Here is a 5,654-nt window from a genome sequence, read left to right as displayed (position 1 = left end):
GCTTGTATGATTATAAAGCCGTTGCGCTTTTCTTTCCCACGCTTCCGATGGTTTAACAAAAACTTAAAAAGTTGGAAAAAATGGCAACAAACGTTTGCGTTTCATTTTATTGAAATACTAAAACAACCATAACTTAATTTTCCGATTACCAACTAAATTCAGTTCACTTTGTATACTAAAAATAAACTAAGAAAGCGAACGTAAAGTTTAACAAGGTAGACCGGCGAATTCTGCATTTTTCCCTGTACAAGTTTGATTTTATGGGAGATACAATCCCTAGACTAACCACCTCTTCCTGAAATTCATTCCGTATCCTTTGAGAGGCAAAATTTTTGAGAAGAAACATTAAGCTAATTACAAACAGGCCCAAGTACAACCCATCTCAAACAATCTAACCCACCCCAACACGACAATCTAAGTTTCACCCCGGTAAATCATCTTTCCTCAGTATCAGCAGTAACCATGTCCGTTAAATATCTTACACAAACCACTAGTTCAAGTACTTTCACGCATACAGCCGCATTATACTGCCACTTCATTAATTCCGTGAGATTCAGAAAACGTTCAGTATGTTCCCCAATTCGTATATTTAAGCTACGCTAAAATATATGTCACAGTCATAAAAGTTTTAGCATAAAGTTATCCACAAAATTCTCATATCTATGGTCTTTAGTTAACAAGAAAGCAGTAAGGTTTCTAGTTTGAAATAATTAAAAGTGTAGTTTATTTTATTTTCTTTTTTTAGTTTTCTTATACCTATTTTGAGAGGACACCATGCAGTGATCCTTATTTCAAAGGAAAGTGACTCCATTTTAAAAAGTTTAAGTAAAAAATAACTAAATTCCAGTGGTTAACAAACCTTTAAAAAGGTGCCATACCATTAAAAAGATACCATACCATTTTGAACTTTTCTAAGTAAAAGCTTAAGAATAGATAGGACAAACACTGCGTAGTTTAGATTAACTTTAAGGATATATAAATAAAATATCCATAAAAACTACAATTAAATATGAACAGTACCATCTGTCTACTGAAGAATAGTTAAATTATCCACCATATTCCAAATATAATTTACTCCAGATGCTATATTTAAAAGGACTATCTGCCAGAATTACCAAATTTTTGGGCAAATATTTAAGAATTTTCATAATTTCTAGGTTATATTCTTAATGTCAACAAATGAATTCCACCATAAAATTTAGTTAAATTTATTTTCAATATAACTTACCAGAATAAATTTTAAAGTCTAGTACAATACTGAGATTCAAAGATTCCAATGGATCACTAAAAAAGTATTAGCAGAATTCCAGCAACATGATTAAAGAATCTATAGATCTTGATAGGATTTCCGTAAGTCTTCAAGCAAACCAAACAGTCGTAGGTAAAAGTTAAAATCATCGAATTCAGGCCATGAAGCATTTTGTCCTGAAGTCAGGCCATCCAATCTGAAAAGTGTCAATTATCAGAACTGTTTCTTTTAAAAATTAGGCATCCCTAAATAATGACTATAGCTGAAGCCCGTAATAGGCAAATTCGAAGTATAATAGTTTCGTACAACAGCTTAAATCCATATACTTGAATCTTAAGATAGGATTATTTCTTAAAATATGGAAAAATGAATTTTGATATGAAAGACAGTTTAAAAACCTTTAATTCATATTTGTGTTTAACAGACTTAAACGAGCTTCAGATCCTATTCAATATTGCAAAAAATTAACTGGCTTCAGTAAATTACAGGACCTAGATAAAAGTACAAAAAAAGCTTAATACTCACCGAACTTAAAACTAAGGGGTTTACAAGCAAGCCTCCCTATAGCGCACGGTAGACCTTTAATTTAAGGTCTACCGTGCGCTACAGGGAACGTCCTCCCACAATTGGGGGCGCCGCCCCCAATCGGGGAGGACTAGCTTGCTTGGGGTGGAATTGAAAGAATGCAAGTTTAAAAAAATGCTCACCTTTTAGTTCAGACTGAAAAATACTTCACCAGATTTGAGGGTTGTTACCTGGCAGCCTCTATTTAGCTATATGTGGATCTGTAGGCCAATAAGGAACACCAGCTCTAGCCAAGAAATATTCCCATCCAATAAGCTTGAAACGCACAGTTGATCAGAAGATCCCAGCCTTTTCTTTTCTGAAAGCACAAATAAACCAGTTAAAACGATTTAAAAAAAAAAATAAAAAAAAAAAAATTCTTACAAACATATGTTGAGAGAGTACAGAAATAACGACATAACAGAACTTCAATAAACACTATACGATAAGAATTATTAACTCAAAGAAAATTTAAGTCGATTTTACTCACTTCTTTACTCAGCAACTACACGAAACTCGCGTTACAGCACACAGTATACCGGTAACCGATAACCACCAACCACCCGACTGTCGGAAGTAACTGTAAGGCAGCCTGAGAAAACTTCGCTGTGATAAGTCAAGGAGTCTAAACAGAGGAAAGTACACTATTCTATCTTAGTTCTCTTCCTCTCTTTTGAAGATTTAATGGTTTCTATATGAAATATTCATTTTAATGATTTTACTTTTTTTTTAAATATTCTATTTCAATTGTTCATTGCTTCTCTTGTAGTTTATTCACTTCCTCGTAAATTTTAATGTTGTTACTGTTCTTAAAATATTTCCTTTTCATTGTTCATTACTTCTCTTGTAGTTAATTTATTTCCTTGTTTCCTTTCCTCACTTGGATATTTTTTTTCATGTTGGAGCCCTTGGGCCAATAGTGTAGTAGAGTAAATAATAATAATGATAATAATAATAATAATAATAATAATAATAATAATAATAATGCGCATGATAAGTGATTAAGATAAGTTTTTAACAAAGGGCTACTTATGACATTATCGCTAACATACGTGACTTTCCTGCTTTCAGTCACAAATAGTTTATATTTTCAAACCAACTCTAATTAAAAAATAAACACACAAGGGGAAATTCGTTTTATGAAATCAACTAAGCATAAAATTCAATATAAAAAGAAATAAACTTTAATTACTCATCCATTGGAGGGATAAGAGTTCAGTTTGACTCTACTGTGCATATTTCTGAGAATATCAAGTTTGAAATTAGAATGCTCTTGTTACTAAGGCTCGTGAATATATTAGATTTACTTTAAAATGTTGAGTCACAGATAGTTTTTAACTTTTGAGTAAGAGGACCATCACAGGTAATCTTGATAAAGGATGAAACCTGAAAATAAAGAAAACTTACAAAATAGATATTTTTTCCGCCTGTACTCCGATTTTCACATTGAAACTTTTTTTTCGTGAAAAAAACTGAAGGTAAACCGTCAAACTTTTTTCCCTAAAAAAGAGTGGTGGTCGGGGGTCACGACCCCGCGCGAAACCCCTCCTGGATCCGCTAGTGTCGTGCTGACTATAACCAATAAGCATCTGACCATGTATAAAGTAAGTATCTCAGAACAATATATCATCATCATCATCATCATCTCCTCCCATGCCTCTTGACGCAAAGGGACTAGGTTAGATTCCGCCAGTTGTCTCTATCTTGAGCTTTTAATTCAGTACTTAAAGTCATTTCTATTGTATTTCTCCACATCGATCTTGATTTGCTAGTCAATAGCAAATAGAGATACGAACAAGATTCCTTGTTTCTTGGCGTGTCGACTATGAAATTGCTCCGCCCGTATTTTCCCTTTCACGGAGTAGAAGAAATGTTGAGACAAAATTGAAGTATATTTCTGTATATGCTTTCATATCAACACAGAAATGAAAATAATATGTTTTACCAGAGTTTTGATTTAACAAAGATTTCCCCAAAAGGTTATTAGAAATTTCATTTAGTCATCTAAAATTAAGTAAGTTGTCTTGATGGCTTCATATGACACCATAAAATGGGTACAGCCAGTTAACCTTAGTGCAATTTTAGATCAAGCAAGTAACACTCAACCAATTGTATTTTGGGAGCTATTTCATGGCCTTCTCTCTCTCTCTCTCTCTCTCTCTCTCTCTCTCTCTCTCTCTCTCTCTCTCTCTCCGCCAACTTCGGAAGCCATCAGCGAGTCCGGGCCACCCCACTCTCATAATCCTCGTCCGGCGCATTCAGGTCTTCTAAGCAGCCAGCAACCTCTGCTGTCCTTTGACACTGGTGACTCTCTCATTCCCCTAAAGAGTCATTAGACGCCCTTAGTAAAGGATCATCTCCGTCTCCATATCCTGCTTAAATCCACCTGCAACAGAAACGTGGAAACGGTCGACAATGGGCCGGATTTGGCCTGAGTTCTCCTCGCCGAGTTGGCCGGTTTTCTTCCTTGATATGGTGGGGATGGAGGTAGAGGGGGGAGGGGAGCGTGGTGGGTGCGTTCTTTTCCACTGTTTTGGATACGGATTGTTCGCCTGTCACTCGTCGTCTCTTTTATGATTTCATTACCCGGATATTTTGATAGTACTGTTCCCGCCGACGAAGACAACGGCGATTATGGGGCTGTACGTGTCTTAATATGCGTTTTATGTCCTGTCTTTTCTTATTTATCTCCAGCACGTTGGTGGGGTATATGTGTGTGTATATGTGTGTATGTGTGTGTGTTTGAGAGAGAGAGAGAGAGAGAGAGAGAGAGAGAGAGAGAGAGAGAGATTTTGTATGCGTAATGAAGGAGAAAACGAATAAAGTGACAAAGAAAATATTGTCTAAAAAAAGGGCTAATGTACACCATCTCATCAAAACGAACAACATCAGTACAAACAGGTACATACACACACAACCATCAAGGATGAATTCTGACCTTCCTAAAAAAACTGAAAAAAAAACTCGTTAAAAATGGTGGGGGGTGGGAATGGGGGGACTCCTTCATGTCAGCATAAATCATTTACGTGAAAGCCAGTAGAAGGGAGGGAGTGAAAGAGCGCTCATAATCACAATCCGAAAACAGCAGGATCAGGGATACATCCTTCAGCAGGAGGATAGGATGGCCTATAATGCATTCAAGAGAAAAGGAAATCCTTTCTTGTAAGTCTTTACGAGAAGGTTCGCGTTGTCTTCTGCCCCTTTTAGCAGACTTTCAATTCCAAAAGCCTAAAGAGAGGCAAGGTGTGGATCCTCAGGTATGCGGAATTATCAGCAGGGGAGAGAGATGGAAATAAAAAAGAAATAATAGTTATCATGAGTTTTTATTATATGCGTAAAGTAGTAAATCTGGAAGGACAAACTCTAAGGTATTAACTCCACGGTGGATTCTGGATAGCTAAATTTTGAAGTAAAAAAATATTGCATAATTTTGCATATTTAAGTGAGTTCCGTTTTGGTTTTGTTGAGGTATTTCTGTTAAAAAGTGTTTGTCTTTTACCATATGTTTGATTTCTTTGTTGCAGGTGTTTGGGATTTGATGAATATCAAAGGTAATCTGAAAATACATTCCACAATAAGATCTGTATATAGGGAATATAATGCAAAAGATTCTTAAGAATTACTAATTAAGAATAATTCTAATTGTGCCAGAGGCTCCTTAAAATATTTTGTAAATTGCAAGAGTTGATTGGTGAATTAGTGTGCTTAAGGTGCTGATATCCAACAAAATAATATAAATGATTGAATAATGAAGTTCGCTTGCGATACAGAGAAGCTATTGCAGTTCATATTCTGTGGAAAAAATAATATTTTGAATTCTTAATCTTGGAAGTAATATGAA

The 5,654-nt window shown here is 35.3% G+C and overlaps 1 long non-coding RNA gene across 1 annotated transcript; it reads right to left on the bottom strand.

Annotated features, from left to right (window-relative positions):
- Positions 1 to 1,197: 1,197 nt before the first annotated feature.
- LOC137649760 (uncharacterized) lies at positions 1,198 to 2,379 on the bottom strand. Its single transcript, XR_011045853.1, has 3 exons — positions 2,304 to 2,379; positions 1,957 to 2,132; positions 1,198 to 1,445 (listed from the first exon to the last, which is right to left on the bottom strand). It is a non-coding gene; the product is annotated as an uncharacterized lncRNA (long non-coding RNA).
- Positions 2,380 to 5,654: the final 3,275 nt, after the last annotated feature.

Source organism: Palaemon carinicauda, chromosome 11 (assembly GCF_036898095.1).
Source record: "Palaemon carinicauda isolate YSFRI2023 chromosome 11, ASM3689809v2, whole genome shotgun sequence".
NCBI lineage: Eukaryota > Metazoa > Arthropoda > Malacostraca > Decapoda > Palaemonidae > Palaemon > Palaemon carinicauda.
Note: the sequence above shows the minus strand (reverse complement) of the source record. Positions and strands in the feature narration are given on the sequence as shown.